The 22,878-nt window shown below is 43.7% G+C and overlaps 1 protein-coding gene across 2 annotated transcripts in view; it reads right to left on the reverse strand.

The window, feature by feature from the left end:
- pparg (peroxisome proliferator-activated receptor gamma) overlaps window positions 1–8,701 on the reverse strand; it is a 116,398-nt gene extending 107,697 nt beyond the window's left edge. The window contains exon 1 of one of the 2 annotated variants that reach the window (XM_055648226.1): window positions 8,299–8,701. The gene's annotated coding sequence lies outside the window, so the exon portion shown is untranslated. The remainder of the gene's footprint in view (window positions 1–8,298) is intronic. The other variant, XM_055648227.1, reaches the window with a different exon arrangement.
- Window positions 8,702–22,878: the final 14,177 nt, after the last annotated feature.

Consider the following 22,878-nt stretch of genomic DNA (forward strand, 5'->3'; position numbering starts at 1 on the left):
GGATATGGGGAAAAAACAGGAAAATGGTACTGATTTTAGATGAATAGCCATGATCACATTGAATGGCAGTGCTGGCTCGAAGGGCCGATGGCCTATTCCTGCACCTATTTTCTATGTTTCTACACTTGAATATATGGCAATAAAACTCGATCACTTGATTTTGAATCATTCATGCATGGTGGAGGTATAATGTAGTCATAGAGTGATACAGTGTGAAAACAGGCCCTTCGGTGCAACTTGCCCACACCCGGCAACATGTCCCAGCTACGCCACCTGCTTTTGGTCCATACCTCCAAACCTGTCCTATCCATGTGTCAGTCGAACTTTTTCTTAAATGTTGGGATGGTCCCTGCCTCAACTACCTCCTCTGGCAGCTTGTTCCATACACCCATCACCCTTTGTGTGGATAAAGTTACCCCTTAAAAAGTTACCTCTTAAAAATACTTCATACAAAAAACATTGAAATCATACTTCTACAGTGCACTAAATCATGATTTTAATACAACAAATTTCAAAAGGTTCCTACCCTGGGAGGGGGGACACCCTTCTTCCACACCCTCTCCCCACTCGGTTGCTCCACTCCCTCACGGGGTACCCCCAAGGCCAGTGATCAGTGATCGCACAGCCTCCCCCCTTTCAAAAAGGCTCCAATCCAATTTAAAGCATATATATTTCATTCAAGTGTAAGTTAAAAGACTCGCTACAGTATGTACCATATCGCACAATTTCAAGCTGAAAAATGCAAATGTTCCATACCAATGGGAGGGGGGCACCCCTCCTCCCATCCCCCTCCCCCCGGTCGCTATGCTCCCTCGGGCTTGGTCTCTCGCAATTTCTCACTCCCAACTCTCACCCAATGTTGGCAGCCCTGTAACTGGCAATGTTGAACACTAATGGAATCATTTGACACAGTAGGCCATTAGCTCACTCTTTCAAATTATTGGAGATCAAATATAGCCCAATTTCATTAGTTTGTGATTGTTTGCTTCTTCTAAAGAGTTTTCATCAGATGGTTTGTGGTTGTCTACAATCTTCATGCTCATGGGACCACCTTGAGAAATTCAATAGTGGATATTCAATAGTGGATAGTGGGCCCCATAACTGAGGAAGGATGTGCTGGCTCTGGAGAGGGTCCAGAGGAGGTTCACAAGAATGATTCCAGGAATAAGTGGGTTAACATATGATGAGCGTTTGACAGCACACGGCCTGTACTCGCTGGAGTTTAGAAGGTTGAGGGGAGAACCTCATTGAAACTTACAGAATAATGAAAGGCATAGAAGGACGTGGAAAGGATGTTTCCACTGTTGGGAGAGTCTCGGACCAGAGGTCATAGCCTCCGAATAAAAAGACACTCTTTTAGAAGGGAGATGAGGAGGAACTTCTTTAGTCAGAGGGTAGTTAATCTGTGGAACTCATTGCCACAGAGGGCTGTGCAGACCAAGTCAGTGAATATTTTTAAGGCAGAGATAGACAAGTTCTGGATTGGGTGTCAAGGGTTATGGGGAGAAGGCAGGAAAATGGGATTAGGAGGCAGAGATCAGCCATGATTGAACGGTGGAGTAGACTCTAATGGCCGAATGGCCTAACTCTACTCCTAAAACTTGTGAACTTAAGCCATTGTTAACAACTGAACAGGTCCTTAACACTAAATGACTTTAGTTTGAACACTGCAATTATGAAATGTGGGGAGGAAGGCAAACAGGTGAAGAGAAAGACAGATACCATTGGATAGAAAGAGTTGGCTGCTGAGATTTACTGAGATGTATTTTTTGAAGTTGACTTGTGGGATGAGGCTGGTAGTGGTTGGTGGTGGTATAGTTAATATTTGGTAATAGGGTTGGCATCAGCAATGCTTTTGTAGAATTGCAGAGATTGGGTCATAGAAACATAGAAAATAGGTGCAGGAGGAGGCCATTTGGCCCTTCGAGCCAGCACTGCCATTCATTAGAATCATAGCTGATCGTCCCCAATCAATAACCCGTGTCTGCCTTCTCCCCATATCCCTTGATTCCACTAGCCCCTCGAGCTCTATCTAATTCTCTCTTAAATCCATCCCGTGATTTGGCCTTCACTGCCCTCTGTGGCAGGGAATTCCACAAATTCGCAACTCTGGGTGAAAAGGCTTTTTCTCACCTCAGTCTTAAATGGCCTCCCCTTTACTCTAAGACTGTGGCCCCTGGTTCTGGACTCGCCCAACATTGGGAACACTTTTCCTGCAACTAGCTTGTCCAGTCCTTTTGTAATTTTATATGTTGACCTAGGCTTGGTAGTGAGGGAGAAAGATTAGGTAGCGTGACGAGACTGGTGGTCATGGATGGTGATCACTGGTTGTGACCGGTTGTTCGGAGATCCAAAGTGGTGTCAGTGGTCAGGATGCGATGAGTGGGCAAATTGATGTCAGGGGAAAGGGATGTCAAAGTTAAAACTTAGGCTTGGGAATATGGGTGACAGGCAACCAAGAATGGGCAGGGTGATTGATGATAAGTGGACACCAAAGAAGATCCTGGTAACTATTGGTGTAAGGAGATTCGAGTCAGATTATCACGCTATGGCCAGGGAGTTGTTCCAGTAAACGTTACAAAGAAGCAGGCCTTGCAGCCACTGTGAGAGCCTACTACTACTGCAGGTGAATGGTGAATCGGGGACATAGGTTCAAGGTGAAGGGGAAAAGATTTACTAGGAATCTGAAGGGTAATTTTTTCACACAAAGAGTGGTGGATGTATGGAACAAGCTGCCCGAGGAGGTGGTTGAGGCAGGGACTATCCCAACATTTACGAGGCAGCTAGACAGGTATGTGGATAGGGCAGGTTTGGAGGGGTATGGAACCAATGCAGGCAGGTGGGACTAGTGTAGTTGGGACATGTTGGCCAGAGTGGGCAAGTTGGGCCGAAGGGCCTGTTTCCACACTGTATCACTCTATGACTCTGTGACTCTATGAGTGGCATGTTGGTGTGGGCCATAGGTGCAGATGAACATTAGGGTTCATTACATAGTTCAATGCAGCTGAATTTGAACATACCTTAGCATGTCAGTGACATGGAGGACCTGAAAAAATGAAAACTACATCCAGGGTATCTCACATAAAGTCCCCAACTTTTACTGACTCTACAATTGACATTGATATGGGATTTCAGAGCATGCTAAATTCATGGTCTGACATTCAGGGAGTTTACTGTAAATTCACGGGGTGTTTAGGGAAGCATTGTGGAATTTTATTCACAATATCTTTGCAAAATTGTAGCCCCAAAAATTTGAGCACGAATTAATCTTACTGACTTACTTACCCGGAATCAAAGTGATGGTGGGACGGAGTGCCAAGAATCACAAGAAATTGCACAAGTTATCGTACAATATTACGAAATTGACAGTCAAATACTTTTAAAGCTATAATTATCGGGAAGCACTGCCCAGCAGTTTTTGAGCCGGAGAGTGATTTATACAGGGAAAAGTTAATGCCACAAGGAATTCTAAAGGGCCTGTCCCACTTGGACGACCTAATCCACGGGTTTAGAAGACCATAGACGAGTTGAAGTAAAAGACCTCCTACGGGGTCGTGTTGAGTCGCCGAAGTAAAAGACCTCCCACGACTGTGTCTACGACCTCCTACGACTATGTCTATGACCTCATACGACCCCCCTCGATCTCAGTCTTCCACACCTAAGACCAACTACGACTAGCTACGAGTGGAAAATGGTCACATGATAAAATGGTCATGTTTGCATTTCTTTTCCTCGGGCCAGTTACCGACCTACAACCTACCTATGACTATCAGGCTGGAAAAAACGCCATGGCCTACTTGAGGCCACGAGTACGCGGAGACCACTCACGAGCATAAGGAAGAGTTACGAATACGAAGGGCAAACTCGTCAGAGGTCGCCAATTAGATCGTGAAAGTGTGACAGGCCCTTAATTCTGCAGCTGAACCACTCTACAGATATTATTCAACCCATTATCTTAGACTCAATTGAAATCAATTCATTATGGGGAGTCACGTTAGCCAGAATTGTCCCCCAACCATCTCTAATTCCCCATGTTTCTAATCCTCAACTAACTCCCCAATCCAACAAAACAAAATAGCTTTGCTCTGGATACCATTCCAACATAAAGCCACAATGCACAATACACAAATACACAGCACCAAATCTGCCCTCTAACAAGAATGAAAAATCTATTGATGCTGGAAGCTTGGTCTTCAACCAGAAATGGTAACTCTACTTCTCCCTCCACAAATGCTGCCTGACTTGCTGTGTATTCCCCTAATTTTGAGCAACATAATAACATTTCTTGTTTATTCCCCCTCTAATAAGCATTGATTGTATAATAAAACATTACCATTCACTCCTTCACACTCATTCCAGTAATCTCTGGTCGACACAGAGAAAATGATCAAGATTGATTCAGAAAATGTCCATTCTTCCAATGTGTTTAGGCATAAGAAAGCAAAGAAATGTTTATATTTAGTCTCCCTGCATGGGCAGAGAATTCAGGAAGCATAGAATCAAATAAAACCCTGCATTTTCACTTCCCATTCCTGTCCTATAATGAAATTCTGTCTGAACCAAAATCAACCAAACTCCATTCCAGATTCAGAGAATAAATTCTCAGTGGACTCTACTTTCAATGAGCATTGAGGAAGTTTGCACAGTGCATCTTTTGTTAAAAATATAGAAACATAGAAAATAGGTGCAGGAGTAGGCCATTTGGCCCTTCGAGCCTGCACCGCCATTCAATATGATCATGGCTGATCATCCAACTCAGTATTATGTACCTGCCTTCTCTCCATACCCCCTGATTCCTTTAGCCACAAGGGCCACATCTAACTCCCTCTTAAATATAGCCAACGAACTGGCCTCAACTACCTTCTGTGGCAGAGAATTCCAGAGATTCACCACTCTCTGTGTGAAAAATGTTTTCCTCATCTCAGTCCTAAAAGATTTCCCCCTTATCCTTAAACTGTGACCCCTTGTTCTGGACTTCCCCAACATCGGAAACAATGTTCCTACATCTAGCCTGTCCAACCCCTTAAGAATTTTGTAAGTTTCTATAAGATCCCCCCTCAATCTTCTAAATTCTAGCGAGCACAAACCGAGTCTATCCAGTCTTTCTTCATATGAAAGTCCTGACATCCCAGGAATCAGTCTGGTGAACCTTCTCTGTACTCCCTCTATGGCAAGAATGTCTTTCCTCAGATTAGGAGACCAAATCTGTACGCAATACTACAGGTGTGGTCTCACCAAGACCCTGTACAACTGCAGTAGAACCTCCCTGCTCCTAAACTCAATATGCATACTTAAAGAGCGGGAATACACAACTTTTGCCTTCCATCACATTGAGGAGATGTTTGGAGATTCACTGTGATGGATGTTTATGTAAATTGTGTTAATTGTGTGTCTTGGTTTTTTTTTTGGATGTTATGACTGCACGACCAAATTTCCGTTCAAACCATGTCTGTTTGAATGACAATAAATGGCATTCTATTCTATTCAATTTATCAAAAATCACAAAACATTGCAACTTATAGATAATTCCTGCTCTCACAATGTCCCACCTTTAGTTTTCATCACACACTATATTTCATTAATCTACTTCTCACCTTTAAATCACTTTACTATGTTGTCCTATTTCCCTCTTCCCTTTTTCATCTCTTCTTCTTTCTCATGTCTATGACCTGTTTATTTGTTTTTTTATTGGAGTGCTGCACCATCATTGTAAATAGAATAGCAAGGTTAGACACCAAGTTAACATTCCTAAAGTTTGCTCAGTCTGAATATATTTAAATCTTAAACTGGCAACATTTATGCTGCAAATTAGATTACAGATTTCAGTTCAACTCTCCAAAGTACCCCAAGAGAGTAGTGAACCATAATATGCTGCCAAGTTACAGAACTAATTACATCAGCAACACTTCACCAAAAAGTGATAAAGCACAAATGGTTATTTAATATCAAATCTAATATTTTCCAAACTAAACATTTAATCTTAGATTGACTCAGACATTAAATATTTGTACACATATTAGTAGGTGATGAAATGCATAAAATAGCAGTCCAATATGGAACATGTTTTTAAGAGAGTAAGGAAGAAAATGTGCGTACTGTGGAAAACTGTTATGGCAGGTGTTTGCTGACTACTAATACAGTTTGCACAGAACGCTGCTGAAAAGCAAGTTAGATATGTGAAATGCTATAAATAGTATAAATCAAAGATTATCCACGCTCAATTTTCCATCATTCAAGATGGATATAAAAGATGAATTCAGAACAATTTATCAATTACCGATCTACACAGTTGGTGGAGAGCTGAAGCTTTAGTAGCAATTTAAATGGGTCATAGAAAATCATAGCCTTCACTTTCTGTAAAAGAGGTTTTATTATATAACAGAAATTGTATATAACATATTTCGTAAGAATAAACATATTACAATTTAACATATTACAGTCTGAAGAAGGGTCTTGGCCCGAAACGTTGCCTATTTCCTTCGCTCCATGGATGCTGCTGCCGCTGCGTTTCTCCAGCATTTTTGTCTACCTTTAACATATTACAAGGTATGTTTAGGATTTGTAATGTTCTGATAGTATTTACGTTATAGAAGCTAATATCTTCTTGCTTGGAAAATACATACTGTATGCATATTGGGGATTCTGTATATCTTCTTGTTGTTGTTAACATGGGGCATATTGTACCAATGCTCATTAACTACTAAAAAGTAATTTTCTGCCACAGTGAAATGTCTGTTTTTGTAACTGGGCTTTATGTTAGTAAAGCTATGACAAAAGGTTATAGGATTGTCTCAATATATTTGTCTAACTATATTCCTGTAATATTTCTGCAGATAAGAATTTATAGATCATTGCTTAAAATTAACACTGCATAAGTGTTACATATAAAATAATGCAAGTCAACATGACATGTTAGGTGGCAGACAAAATTGCTGGAGAAACTCAGCGGGTGCGGCAGCATCTATGGAGCGAAGGAAAGAGGCAACGTTTCGGCCCGAAACCTTGCCTCTTTCATTCACTCCATAGATGCTGCTGCACCCACTGAGTTTCTCCAGCAATTTTGTCTACCTTCGATTCTCCAGCATCTGCAGTTCCTTCTTGAATATGACATGTTAGATTTTATCTATTGCCTTTACACTCATCTGCATTTACAAAGAAGCAGAAACACAAACTCAGCAGGTCAGGCAATATCTGTGGGGGGAAACTGATATTGGTGTTTTGGGGTCGGGACCTCTTGTTACGTTGTAAGATCTGCTGCTGTTGTTGTTGTACTCGATGGGAGCTTAAAAATATGAAATTCAGTAACACCACAAATTATAGTAGATATAAACATAAAGGTAAATATTAATGAAATGTCCATGAATAAAATTTTGTGGCACTTAATGGTAATTTATTTCTGTGCACACTGTAAATGATATAGGGTATAAATGTAAAACAGTCCTTTTCTCCAAGGTTACTGCCCATTAATGCCCATAAAACACTATCAGTATGGAAATACTTGTGTTCCATTGTCGTGAAACTTTATATAATATTTTAGTTATGTCAGTACTTATTTCAAGAAAGTAAACACCTCCAAAAAATATCAAATTATTTTCCTATAAAGTATTATTTTACAGAACAATTTTAGCTCATGCACATGAAGGGCGGTCATATTTGCTCTCTTGAATGACATTTTAGGAATCTGACTGGGATATCTGCATAAGAACCAGAAATATAAAACTAGTCCATGTAATTGGAAATTCTGGTTCATCTAACTTTGGAAGTGTCAGTTCCAACGTGACATCGCAACTACAAGTGGGTTGTGCCTTCGATAAGCAGCCTGCTAAAAACAACCAGAGCAATACGTATCACAACACAGCAAAAAACTAGATGGTCATTTTTTAATTTAAGTGGGTAAAGAATTCTGAGTTCCCCTTCCTCAATTGTATCACGCGAGTCTTGCGCTTCAGTTTCAGAGGCGCTAATTGACCAATACATATAATTGGAGATGAGTTCCAAGGTACAAATAAACTATCGATAGTGTTCCTCCAAACTCGTTCCATTCATTATATGAAGGTCACACAACATTTAAACACTTAAATCCTCTCCCCTGACTCTCAGTCTGAAGAAGGGTCTCAACCCGAAACATCACCCACTCCTTCTCTCAGAGATGCTGCCTGTCCCGCTGAGTTACTCCAGCATTTTGTGTCTATTCTTCGGTGTAAACCAGCATCAGCAGCTCCTTCCAACACTTACCTCGTCCTTCAGTACGTTTCAATGTATTGTTCTGTACTCAATGCAGTTTACATCAGCACTAACCTTGTCTCTTCAAACATCCAGCACGAACCTCTTCGCTTCCTCCCCGTGTTCACGTATTCTCAAGCAGGTAGCAACTTTTTGTTGTAACACGCCTCCTTGCAAAGAAGGTGAACGGTGGAGGTGGGAGCCAGCCACCCTTGCCTGTCCTGTCCTCGGCCAGGTGCACGCTGCTGCTACTGCTGCTGCTGCCCGCTGCAACAGGGTTACTCACGGACACTGACTGTCAACACACGCGATTGTCCAGGAGCGATTGTCCCGGGGTTGGAGAGTGGAGTGGGCGCCGCGGCTCCAGCAGCTCTAGAGGCGCGTAACCGAGGCCGCCACGGGAACTGCTGCTGACTGAGCGCTGCCTGCTAGCCACAGTGCGCGCCCCCGCGCTGCCTGCCTGCCTGCCTGCCACAGTGCGCGCCCCCGCGGCCACACGGAGCGAGAGAGGCAGCAGCCGCGTACGCGCCCGTCCGGACCGCGGGCCGCACTGCAAGAGCACACGAGGCGGGAAAGGTCGGTGCAGCGCTGCAACGCTTTCCACACAAACATCTCCACAGTGTAAAACAACACGAGATTGTAGGCTGGCTAGAACTTTACCCCTCGATTCTGAGCTTGTGTTTAAAATTGAGGTTCCTGGAGTGAAAGTTCCATTCTTAACCCCCCCATATAATTGTCCATATGATAGACACAAAATGCTGGAGTAACACAGCGGGACAGGCAGCATCTCTGGAGAGAAGGAACGGGTCGAGAATCTTCTTGTCCATATAATTGTCCAACCAATACTTTCATGCTGGCCAATGTATGTGTGTTTGACCATAACTGTTCTGTACCGTTGCTTACAATATTCTGTTGTGCTGCAGCAAGCAAGAATTTCATTGCCCTTGTTCTATTTGGGACACATGACAATAAACTCTTGGGTTACACAAAAAAGCTGGAGAAACTCAGCGGGTGCAGCAGCATCTATGATGCTGCTGCACCCGCTGAGTTTCTCCAGCTTTTTTGTGTAACCTTCGATTCTCCAGCATCTGCAGTTCCCTCTTAAACACAATAAACTCTTGACTTGACTTGAATAAATGGCACGATCAGAAATGAACAATTCAAAGATAGTTTCGGCGTGGACCTCGTTGCATCCACTTTGTATTTAACTGGGCACCAGAGATTTCTCAACGAACAAAAAGACCTGACATGTGTAAATAGACCTTTTAAAATACCGGCAGGTACTGTATTTTAAAGCAGACCAGAATAACATACACCAGAATGGAATTGTTCCAGAATAATATCCCACAAGAACTTGAAAACCTAAAGGGGAAATCGATATATTAAAGCAATTCTCGAGAAAAACAATTAATTTTTTAATGTTAAAATTCATATTTATGTTCACCAGGAGAGGAAAGCGATGCTAGTGGATCTTTAATATCACAGTGCTTCTGTCAGCCCAAATTAATATTTTCTGCTCTTCTTCAATCTTCCTATTTTCCTTTCACTCTTCCTTTAACTTTCACTGTTATTTCTCCCCCTCAGTAAGAGATGATAGTGCTTCATTGTCATATTACATAGATACATAGACACATAGAAAATAGGTCCAGGAGTAGGCCATTCGGCCCTTCGAGCCTGCACCGCCATTCAATATGATCATGTCTGATCATCCAACTCAATATCCCGTACCTGCCTTCTCTCCATACCCCCTGATCCCTTTAGCCCCCAAGGGCCACATCTAACTCTCTCTTAAATATAGCCAATGAACTGGCCTCAACTACATTCTGTGGCAGAGTGTTCCAGAGATTCACCACTCTCTGTGTGAAAAATGTTTTTCTCATCTCGGTCTTAAAGGATTTCCCCCTTATCCTCAAGCTGTGACCCCTTGTCCTGGACTCCCCCCAACATCGGGAACAATCTTCCTGCATCTAGCCTGTCCAACCCCTTAAGAATTTTGTAAGTTTCTATAAGATCCCCCCTCAATCTCCTAAATTCTAGCGAGTATACGCCTAGTCTATCCAGTCTTTCTTCATATGAAAGTCCTGACATCCCAGGAATCAGTCTGGTGAACCTTCTCTGCACTCCCTCTATGGCAATAATGTCCTTCCTCAGATTTGGAGACCAAACTGTACGCAATACTCCAGGTGTGGTCTCACCAAGACCCTGAACAACTGTAGTAGAACCTCCCTGCTCCTATACTCAAATCCTTTTGCTATGAAAGCTAACATACCATTCACTTTCTTCACTGCCTGCTGTACCTGCATGCCTACTTTCAATGACTGGTGTACCATGACACCCAGGTCTCGTTGCATCTCCCCTTTTCCTAATCGGCCACCATTTAGGTAATAATCTGCTTTCCTGTTTTTGCCACCAAAGTGGATAACCTCACATTTATCAACATTATACTGCATCTGCCATACATTTGCCCACTCACCCAGCCTATCCAAGTCACCTTGCAGCCTCCTAGCATCCTCCAGTAAATAGCTGGGGTCCCAGCACTGAGCCTTGCGGTACCCCACTAGTCACTGCCTGCCATTGTGAAAAGGACACGTTTACTCCTACTCTTTGCTTCCTGTCTGCCAACCAGTTCTCTATCCACATCAATACTGAACCCCCAATGCCGTGTGCTTTAAGTTTGTATACTAATCTCTTATGTGGGACCTTGTCGAAAGCCTTCTGGAAGTCCAGATACAACACATCCACTGGTTCTGTCTATCCCTGATATTCTATCCCTGATATTCATCATGACCGGAGCAATTTTAACCCTATTTGCTGCAGAGGTACCAAACACTCTCATCATTATTTGTCATTCCTCAGCACTGCCCTCTCTCCTACATACCCATTCTCTCGAATAAAGATTTGGCTATGATAATGCAAACCAAATCTGGTGTTTCAATATTAATGTTGTTTCACTTTCAAATTGTATTCCTGTGTAACTCAGTGACTTATTTAAGGAGGGAGATGAGGATACATTTCTCTACTCAGAGGGTGGTGAATCTGTGGAATTCTTTGCCTTAGAAGGCTGTGGAGACCAAGTCAGTGGATATTTTTAAAGCAGAGATAGATAGATTCTTGATTAGTACGGGTGTCAGGGGTTACGGGGAGAAGGCAGGAGAATGGAGGGAGAGATAGATCAGCCATGATTGAATAGCAGAGTAGACTTGATGGGCCGAATGGCCTAATTCTACTCCTATTCCTTGTGACCTTATGATTTCAGGTGAGCTGAAGGAAATTGGAGAAAATAATTTAAAATAGTAATTATAAAACTAGGCCGCTGCATGACTGTTGTAAGATTTTCTCTGAGTAATGCCTTGAATGTTTGTTCAGTTAAACTTTTTAATATTACATCATTTGATTTAATTTGATTTGATTTATTATCATTGTCTTCAATGAAGAGACGACAAAATTATTTTTCCCTTAGTCATACATATTATCCCGAGGATAATAGCCGCATCCTTGCCAGGAAGCGACTGAAGGACGGTTATCCCCTTCCCCGCCCCCCATAAAATACCGAAAAAGAACTAAAAAACTAAAAAAACACACTCTCAACATAACAAAATAAAAAAAGACAGCCAGACCGTGGGCCGAGGCAACTAGCAACAGCGCCACCGGATGTCCAGGATAATTATCCTTGTGCCTAGGAATTTATTTCCAATGCAGATTAATTTGTTTTAGTTTAGTTTTTATTATTCTCACATGTACTGAGCTAAAATGAAAAGTTTATTTGCTGTGTGCTATCCAGTAGGTGAAAGGATTATACACGATTACAGTCATGCCATCCACAGTGCACAGGTGCAGGGTATGACGTTTAGTGCAAGGTAAAGTCCGATTAAATATAGTTTGATTAAACATACCCTACAGATCCAATGAGGTAGATTGTAGTTCAGGACCTCTCTCGAGTTGGTGAGAAGACGGTTCTCTAGTTGGTGAGGAAGTGGAGGTGTTGGTGTGTTTTCTTGGCCATTGCTTTGATGTGGCTGGTCCAGGACACATTGCTGCTGATGCTTATTCCTAAAAAACTTGAAGCTATCGACCAACTCTACTTGGGCGCCATCAATGTATATCGGGACATGTGTGCCACTTTGCTTCTTGAAGCCGATCGCAATCTGCTTTGCCTTGCTGACATTGTGGGAGAGGTTGTTGTCTTGGCACCAGGTTACAAGGTCCTCAATCTCCCGCCTGTACTCCGTCTTGTCATTGTTTAATATCCTGCCCACTACGGGGGTGTCATCTGCATCTTTGTAACAATTGTGCACAATTGCGATAGCAGTACATAAGGTTGATGCAACTTCACCATACACTCCCATTCATGCAGTGGCAGAACCCACGTGAACATGCCTGGCAGTAATAATTGAATTGTGTAGCACATAAACGGACCCTTTCGGCCCAATTTGTCCTTGATGATAGTGATTCCTGTCCACACAAGCCTATTTTCTTGCATTGGGCCTTTATCCTTCTATACCATTCCTATTAAGAATCTGGCAAATGTTTAAAGATTGTAATTGTATCAATCTCCACTACCTCCCTTGGCAGCTCATTCAATAGACAATAGACAATAGGTGCAGGAGTAGGCCATTTGGCCATTCACTGTGATCATGGTTGATCATCCCCAATCAGTACCCCGTTCCTGCCTTCTCCCCATATCCCCTGACTCCGCTATCTTTTTGAGCCCTATCTGGCTCTCTCTTGAAAGCATCCAGAGAACCTGCCTCCATCACCCTCTGAGGCAGAGAATTCCACAGACTCACAACTCTCTGTGAGAAAAAGTGTTTTCTCATCTCTGTTCTAAATGGCTTACCCCTTATTCTTAAACTGTGGCCCCTGGTTCTGGTCTCCAGATAACCATTTTCATTCTGTGAAAACATACCGCTCGGATCTCCTTTAAATTTCTCCCGTCTCACCCTAAACCTGTGCCATTTGGTTCTAGAGTTCCTGGGAAAATATACAACTCTCCATAATCTTACACCTTGAATTTTTGTAAACATTTATATTTACCATGAAGTCATCGTGGAAATCATCATCAGGTTCTACTTCTACATGGCTTTTAATGTCGCGTGGTATTTCACAGAGGGATAAATAAATTAAGTTTGATGTAGAGTTATGTAAGGAAATATTTGGACAGTTGGTGAAAAAATATGTAGGTTGCAAAATCAAGGAGAAAAGTGGACTTGACAGTGGCTCTGGGAAGGTTTTGCTAGCATCAGCCGGCATGATGGAAGAATTGAATCTGGGTATTCTGTAGTGGTCAGAATTGGAAGGACATGGATATCAGGGAAGATTGTTGGGGTGATGGAGATAATTGAAGTAGACAAGGGCTGGACTGTAAGTACAGTAATTTTAAAACTAAGGCATTGCCTGACCAGTTTGATATTGGTCAGAGTTATAATAATAATAATAATAAATTTTATTTTCAGGCGCCTTTCAAAGTCTCAAGGACACCTTACAGAAATTAACAGAAGAGAAAAAAACATATAGTCGGAGTAAAAAGAATAATAAGGACATCACCAATGCACAAATTAAAGACAGAAATCGCTCCAAAGACAAAAAATCAAAAAACACAATGTGAAGAGAGAGCAGCAGCAGCTAAAGCGCGCCAGCGTCCACTCTCCCTTCCGACAGCCATCTTGGACACAGACTAACATGTTAACTTACATACAAAAAAATCATCTCCCCACAGTGGATACCACTGTGGGGGAAGGCACAATGTCCAGTCCCCATCCCCAGTTCACCCAAAGTCAGGTCTATTGAGGCCACCGCTATTGCCTCTACGGAGGCCCGATGTTCCTGGCCGTTCTGGTGTTGCCCCGGCGTCGGGAGAGTCCTCTCAGCGGCTGGGCCACCTGGAACGGCCGCTTCCTAGCTGGGGACCACGGCTTCCGAAGCCGACAAGGCCGCACCGGTTTGGAGCTCCCAGGCTCCCGATGTTTGAGTCGGCGCCGCCTGCTCCGCTCCGCAGGCCCGCAGCCCGGAGGTGTTGATCTCGGCGGTCACAGCTCACGGGAGCTCCAGCGCGTTGATCCAGCGCGGCGACCCAGGCAAGGCATCGCCCGCTCCGCTCCAGCGCTGTGCTGCCAACGCCCGCTGGTAGGCCATGAGGACGGGTCGACGGGGCAGCCCGGAGAAAAAGCTGCCTCACCGACCAGGTAGGGACCTAGAAATATAGTTTTAGTGATCTGAAGTCTACAGAGGAAACAGGAACACCCAAAGAAAACCCACACAGTCACAGGGTGCACATAAAAACTCTGCATAGACAGCATCTGTGAGGCAACTCTATCACTCCGCCACTGTGTCGCTACCTCTTGTGGTCTTAGGCAGAGATGTTGCCAAATCTCACTCTGATGCATCCCAATAGTAGGGTTTCTATGGTGTATCTGTAGAATTTGCGAAGAGCCATTGGAGACATGCAGAACTTCCATAGTTTTCTAAGACAGTAGAGGCATTGGACTTCTTGCTTTCTTGGCCGTGGTTTCAATGTGGTTGATTATCGACAAGTTGTTGGTGGTATTTACGCATTTTGTGTGTATCATCTACCTTACGCCTAGGAATTTGAAGCTCTTAACATCTCAATGAATATTTCTCCTCTGCTTTTTTCCAAAGAGAAAGACATGACAACTATGGAACTTGCAACAGTTAAGGTCGATGTCTTGAAGACAGTCTATATTAGTCAAGATAATGGTGAACATCCCAAGTTGTATAAAGGTAGATGATACACATAAAATGCTGGCGTAACTCAGGCAGCATCTCTGGATAGAAGGAGAGGGTGACGTTTCAGGTTGAGACCCTTCTTCAAGTAGATGAACCTCCTGGGACTGATCAGAAATATCCAAGGACACCGTGGGAAGCTGGAGCAGAAATTGTAAGAGTCCTGACTGAGATATACGAGTCATCGTTAGAACCGAGTGAGAAGACATGTGACTCATGTTATTCCAATATTCAGCACGTTATTCCAATATTCCAATATTTAAGATATTTACTACAGACCATTAATGGTTGGAGATGCTTCTGAGAGACAAGACATATATGTATTTGGATAGATGGGTTTATTAGGGATAGCCAACATGGTTTTGTATGTGGGAGAACGTGTCTCATGAATGTATTTTGAGGTAACCTAGAAAGTTGACGAGGGCATGGGCTGTGGAGATCTATGGACTTCAGCAAGGCCTTTGATAAGGTTACATATGCTAGGTTGCTCTGGAAGGCTAGATTCCATGGGATCTCGGGAGAGCTAGCTGACTAGATACAGAATTAGCTTCATGGTAGGAAGTATAGGGTGATTGTGGAACATTGTTTTTTGAAATGGATACCATTGACTAGTGCAACGCTGGTGTGTTTCAGGGTTAAGTGCTGGGCCCATTGCTCTTTGTTATCTATATCAATGATTTGGATGAGAATGTACAAGACATGATTAGTAAGTTTGAAGATGGTTGTCAAGAATTACAGCGGGATCTTGATCAGCTCGGCAAGTGGGCTGAGGAACAGCTAATGGAGTTTAATTCAAATAAGTGTGTGGTGTTGTATTTTGGGAAGTCAAATCAGGGCAAGACTTTCATAGAGAATGAAAGGGCCCTAGGTAATTTTGAAGAGCAGGGGGAATCTTTGAGTTCAAGTACATTGTTCCCTGAAAGTGGCAACACAAGTTCAAGTTCAAGTCCATGTTTATTGTCACTTATCCAACTAAGGTAAAGTGAAATTTGATTTACCATACAGCCACACAAAGTGAAAAGCAACAATACCATTTAACACAGTTTAAAATAGACATCCACCACAGTGGAATCCACATTCCTCACTGTGATGGAAGGCAATAAAGTTCAGTCATCTTCCTCCTTTGTTCACCCGTGGTGGTCGGGGCCTTTAATTTCTCAGCAGTCGCCGCTGCAGACGGTCCGATGTTCAAGCCCTCGCGTCGGGATGATGGAAAATCCGGCGTCGGGACGGATTGGAACACTCCGCGGCATGGAGCTCCCGAGTCGGCCTCTTCATACCGGAAACCGCGGCTTCACGGTGTTAAAGTCCACAGGCCCCGTGGTCGGAGCTCTTCTTCTGGCGATCATCGGCAAAAGATCGCCCGCTCCGCGCGATGGGAAGCTCCGGGCCGGTTTCCAGGAAAGGCCGTACCAATCCAAGTTGTTAGGTCGCAAAGGGGGGGGGGGGGCGGCGGAGATGCGAAATGGAGAAAATCGCAACTCCGTCAAGGTACGTGACTGAAAAAAAGTTTCCCCCTGTTCCCAACCCCCACATACACTAACCAAGAAACATTGAAACATTCATTTAAGACATACTTAAAATTAAAAAAAACAAGAGACTTGACAGGCTGTTGGCGAGGCGGCCATTAAGGGCGCCACCTGGTGGTGGAGGAGGTTTTTGGAACATTGGCCGTCATCATTCAGGGAATTGAGTCTGGAAGTTGTGTTGTTACGTTACAGTCACACAAGATATTGATGAGGCCACATCTGGAGCATTGTGTTCAGTTTTGGTTAACCTGCTATGGGAAAGAAACCATTAAGCTGGAAATGGCACAGAGAAGATTTACAAGGATGTTGCCAAGACTCAAGGGTCTGAGCTATAGGAAGAGGTTATATAGATTAAGACATTATTGCTTGTAGTGCAGGAGGTTGAAGGGTGATCTATAGAGCTATACAAAACCACAAGAAAGGGAGAATGCATAGATTTCCTTCCCAGGGTAAATAAATCAAGAACTTGAGGGCAGAGGTTTATGGTGAGAGGGGAACCATTTACTGGGGATCTGAGGGGCAGTTTATTTTACACAGTATACAGAGTGAGCTGCTAAAGGAAGTAGTTGAAGTATTGAAAAGACCTTTGGACAGATGCATGGCTAGGAAAGGTTTAGAGGGATATAGGTAAATGAGGCTAACTTAGATGGTGCATCTAAATCAGTATGGATCAGTTGGGATGAAAGGCATGGTTCTGTACTCTGTGACTATATCTCTACTTCAGCACCATTGATGCTGATTGGGACATGTACTCCAACTCGTTTCCTGAAGTCAATAACTATCTTCTATGTCTTGCTGACATTAACAGAGAGGTTGTTATCCAGACACCATGTTACTAGCTCTCTATCTCCTTCCTATCCTCTGTCTTGTCTTTAGTCAAGATCCAATCCGCTACAGTGGTGTCATCTGCAGGTGTAGATGGAGCAGAATTTGACCTCACAGTCGTGGTCGTATTGGGAATATAGCGACGGGCTGAGAACACGTTCTTGCTGGGCATTGGTGTTAAGAATGAATGTGGAGGATGGTAGACAAAAATGCTGGAGAAACTCAGCAGGTGAGGCAGCATCTGGAGAGAAGGAAATAGGCGACGTTTCGGGTCGAGACCCTCTGCCTTGCCTTTCTTTGGTACTGAGAGGATAGTGGTCTTCTTAAAGCAGGTAGGAACCTCAGAATTAAGTAGTGAGAGGTTAAAGATATCATGAATACTTCTTCCCGCAGCTCCACACACCTCCTGGGGAAATGGCCAAAGATTCTATACATGCTGAAAAAGGGTTTCGGCCCGAAACGTTGCCTATTTCCTTCGCTCCATAGATGCAGCCTCACCCGCTGAATTTCTCCAGCATTTTTGTCTACATTCTATACATGCCAGTTGTTTTCCGTGGGTTCACTCACAGAAAAACCGATCTGATATCTGCAACTGTGAAAGTGAAGGATAATGTTTGCAACAACTCATCTGGAGACAATAAATGCATAAATGAACATTTCATTTGTAGTAAGATAGAGGCTGGAGTAGAGTAAGAAAATAGACAATGGTGGTGTGGATATGTGGTCAGAAATGTATATATATATATAAATATAAAATTTGCCTGGGAGATGGATGGAGTGAAAAGCAAACAAGCATCGAGAATGCTGGAACCAAAAGCATTGAATTTGGTCTTTCCAATAAGCGAGTTCGGTATTTCAACTGATCATGCCCAGGTCATAGGTCACTCGAGATAAACATTCTCAGCAGCTGAGTTGCTGCGTGTATATAGACCTGCGTTTCATCCGTAGTCAGGATTGAACCAGGTCTCCGGTGCTGCAAGCGCTGTTGAATTGCTACTGGAGTTAGCGACACTAGTTCTCTCTCTTCTCCACTGGTCCATACAGAAATCTCAGCAGTGACAATCTAATGAATCACGGTCCGTTTCCCCTCAGCCTGGGTGTATGTGTTCCACTCTCACGGGCTGCCCTCCCGGGTTATACAGGGTTGTTATAAAGGGGCGAACCACACACCCCTCTCTTGAATAACCACAGGAGTCAGATTTGTGAATGGAGTCTCACTATCGTCCCCGTCCCCTCCCGAGTGTCCAAACCCTGTCCGGGGGTGGCCGGAGATGTCCGGGGTGACCCTGAATTGACGGGACACCGGCCTGGAGCAGTAGCGGCCCCAGGCTTACAGCCAGCGTGGAGAAGAAGCGCTAACTCCAGCTCAACTCTGCTCCAACTCCCGAGGAACCCATTCCCCGATGGGCCAGGTAACGTCAGCTGCACCTCTCGCCTGATCCAGTGGCTGTCGGTTAACCCCCTCGGTGCCGGTGAAAGCCGAGCACCAGTCATCAACGGGGAGTCACATAAAATGCTGCAGTAAATCAGCGGGTCAGGCAACATATCTGGAGAAGGATCGCAACCCGAAACGCCACCTATTCCTTTTCTCCAAAGATGCTGCCTGTCCCGCTGAGTTACTCCAGCACGTTGTGTCTACCTTCGGTGTAAACCAGCATCTGAAGTTCCTTCCTACACGGTAATTAACAGGGTGTCGATTACCCTATCAAATATCGATTAAACTCGAGCAAGAAAGAGAGAGAATGTCCTCAAACGCTGCTGGGAAAGGTTCTGCGGAATTACAGGGTGTAGGTTTGTGAAGTGAGATAGAAATAAGATCATATTAATGTTCATCAAAAGAGCAACGCCTGCAGAGGCTGGGTAAAGGTGAGGGGCGGGGCATGGGTATACAGGGGGGGGGGGGGGGTCAGGATGGAGGAGGGAGAGGTGGGTGCAAAGGTGGGGGAGAGGTGGGGGAGGGATGGGGAGAGAGAGGAGCTCGTTATCGCTGCTTCTCTGCAGGTCCCAGACACCCCGTCTCCGCAAACTCTCCCTGGCACTAGGACAATCCCTCCATCCCCCTGGCCCGGACTGGAGGGAGGGTCTGGGGGATGTTGCCGGCCTCTGCAACCAACGTGCAAACCCCGGCACTCCTACTGAGCATGATCCCGTCTGAAGATGGGCATCGACCCGAACCTTATCCGTTCCCTCCACAGATGCTGCCTGACCCGCTGAGTTTCTCCAGCACTTTGTGTTTTGCTCAAGATTCCACCCTCAAGACCTGCAGTCACTTGTGCCTTCATATCTGTGATGATCTGACTCTCTGTCTGTCTAACTGAAACCTCTCTCTCTTATCTCCCCACACATATCTTTCACCCCCTTCTCTCTCCCCCACCTCTCACCATCTCTCCGCTGGTCCAGTCTCTCCCTCTGTCTCCCACTCGCATCTTTCCCCCCTCTCTCGCTGTTACACCCTGCTCTCCCGCTACCTGGCACCCCCGTGCAAAGATCTTATAGCGAAGCAAGATAGGCTACTCCTGCTAAATGCAATGGGCTGACGTGTAGTACGCTATGGAGGGGATCATGGGCGTTTTTCCACGCCCATTTTAGCAACCTGAGCCTACCTGACCCGACCCGACTCGCACTGTAATCAATGTTGCGGGGCAACAGTTTGTGTGGGTCAGATTAATAAATCTGTCAGTTCAAACTTCTTGTCAAGAATAAAATTTGATTCTGGTAATTGTCTTTTTTAATGTTTTTTAAATCATTTCTTTTTAAATGGCTCACAAACAGTGTTTGAGTTGATTTTGTAGTAACCGGAACCGACCCGACTCGCAGGGTGATTGACAGGGGGGGACTTTTTGTGCGTGATTATAGGGTTAGATTCATAATTCTGTTAGTTCATAATTCTGTTGATTCTTGTTAAGGAATAAAATGTTTATAAACACACATACATGAAAATTATATAAATGTATATAACGCACACAATTATATTTCTTCTAATCCAATAATGAACTTTATTTCAGACTAGACAAGGGACATTAAATAAGAAACATTGTAAATAAGAAACATTGTCTTGGGGCACTCTCTCTCCCCGCTGCCCCGGGCCCCGCACTCTCTCTCCCCGCTGCCCCGGGCCCCGCACTCTCTCTCCCCGCTGCCCCGGGCCCCGCACTCCTTCTCCCCGCTGCGGATCCAATCTTTGGCCGGAAGCAAGAAGGCGGGAGCAAGAAAGCGGAACAAGATGGCGGAACAAGATGGCGGAGTCAGGTTGCTAAAATGTGTCCTATAATCACCCATGAATCCGCCCATGAGCGTACCTCACGTTTGCGTGCGAGTAATCCATCTTGCTTCGCTATAAGATCTTTGCCCCCGTGTGCTTTTTTTCCCCAAATGACCTTTGACAAATCCCATGATTCCTTGCATTTATCGGAATACCGAAATGGCTTATTCTTAGAAAAGGTATATACTATAGGATCTTTGGTATATATTCATCCACTGTTGAATAAGCATTGAGAGAAAGTGTTTGTTAAAAAGGAAGTCGTTATGATAATGATGGTTTATGTGAATCTCAATAACATGCTTTTAATTAAAACTGAATATACATGCAACGCTAAATAGGTCAGGCAACATATTTTGAAAGTGAAGCAGAGTTAATGATTCAGCTGGAAGATGCTTCATCAGAGTGGACTTTGGCATGTGTTTAATGTTGGCTAGAGTATCAGTATAATGTTCTCAATGTTGGGGGTCCAGAACCAGGGGGGTCACAGTTTAAGAATAAAGGGTCGGCCATTTAGGGCTGAGATGAGGAAAAACCTCTTCACCCAGAGAGTTGTGAATCTGTGGAATTCTCTGCCGCAGAAGGCAGTGGAGACCAATTCACTGGATGTTTTCAAGAGAGAGTTAGATTTAGCTGTTAGGGCTAACGGAATCAAGGGATAAAGCAGGGACGGTGTTCTGATTTTAGATGATTAGCCATGATCATATTGAATGGCGGTGCTGGCTCAAAGGGTTGAATGGCCTACACCTGCACCTATTTTTCTAAGTTTCTATGTTTAATGCTGGCAAGTGTATCAGAGGTGGATTGAAAAAAATCCAGATTGATTCCCTTTATCAGTTTCTTATTCTGTTTTCATCCCAGGTGCAAGCAGAAATATTGAATTAATTTGAAGTGCAAAGAGAAAGTGAAACAGGAACTTGCAGTGACTTCAGCCCTATCTGCAGGCAGATAATTCAACGTTTGGAATGGTGTGTGAAAATGTTATGTAAGGATTTTTCTCAGATTCTCCCATCATATTCCTGTCCAATATGGAAGATCAAACTTTTTATATGAATACAAAAGTAGTAACAATAAGTTTGCCCATGATCATAGAAGCCTTGAAAGCAAGGATGTGAAGTATAAAATGGAGACCATTTGTGACCAGGTACCCAATCTGGGATGAATTAAGACATGGGCAAAGGTAGCAGTTTTGGTTTTACCATTACTTTGAGAAAAAAATCTCATCATTCATTCTTGAACAAGCCCATAAGGGACAGTAAAATAGATTAAATAATACATATTGGCATGCTAACGGCATAGGTTTAAAACTTAACTATGAAACAATAGCAGACAAGTCAGTAGAACCAGACAAGTTTGATTCCATTTAGATGGACAATGATGGAGGAGAAAGGAGGGTGGTTGCCGTCTTCAACGATGTCAAGGATTGCAGACAGATTCAGAAAGAAAGGGGTGATCTTTGTTGTTACAGAGACATATTTGTAACTTGTAAAAGTCATTTCAGTGCTTCGAGAGGTTTGGAAATCAGATTGATGGGATTCAAACAATTATTTCTGGGAAACGTTGGCACGGATTATTGATATGATAATATCAATCATATCCAGAATATCAGAGAATACAGGGAAGTTGGAGGTGACAGTAGTTTTCTCGGAGAGATGGCGCAAGAGTTTGCCTTTCCAGGAGAGGGATGGCTACAGCAGGAAGATGGTAAATGGTAGGGAATTGAGGAATGTAGGTGAACAGAGGGATCTAGGAATAACTGTGCACAGTTCCCTGAAAGTGGAATCTCATGTAGATAGGGTGGTAAAGAAAGCTTTTGGTGTGCTGGCCTTTATAAATCAGAGCATTGAGTATAGAAGTTGGGATGTAATATTAAAATTGTACAAGGCATTGGTGAGGCCAATTCTGGAGTATGGTGTACAATTTTGGTTGCCTAATTATAGGAAGGATGTCAACAAAATAGAGAGAGTACAGAGGAGATTTACTAGAATGTTGCCTGTGTTTCAGCAACTAAGTTACAGAGAAATGTTGAACAAGTTAGGGCTTTATTCTTTGGAGCGCAGAAGGTTAAGGGGGGACTTGATAGAGGTTTTTAAATTGATGAGAGGGATAGACAGAGTTGACGTGGAAAAGCTTTTCCCACTGAGAGTAGGGAAGATTCAAACAAGGGGACATGACTTGAGAATTAAGGGACTGAAGTTTAGGGGTAACATGAAGGGGAACTTCTTTACTCAGAGAGTGGTGGCTGTGTGGAATGAGCTTCCAGTGAAGGTGGTGGAGGCAGGTTCGTTTTTATCATTTTAA

Source organism: Leucoraja erinacea, chromosome 16 (genome assembly GCF_028641065.1).
Source record: "Leucoraja erinacea ecotype New England chromosome 16, Leri_hhj_1, whole genome shotgun sequence".
In the NCBI taxonomy this organism is placed as follows: domain Eukaryota; kingdom Metazoa; phylum Chordata; class Chondrichthyes; order Rajiformes; family Rajidae; genus Leucoraja; species Leucoraja erinaceus.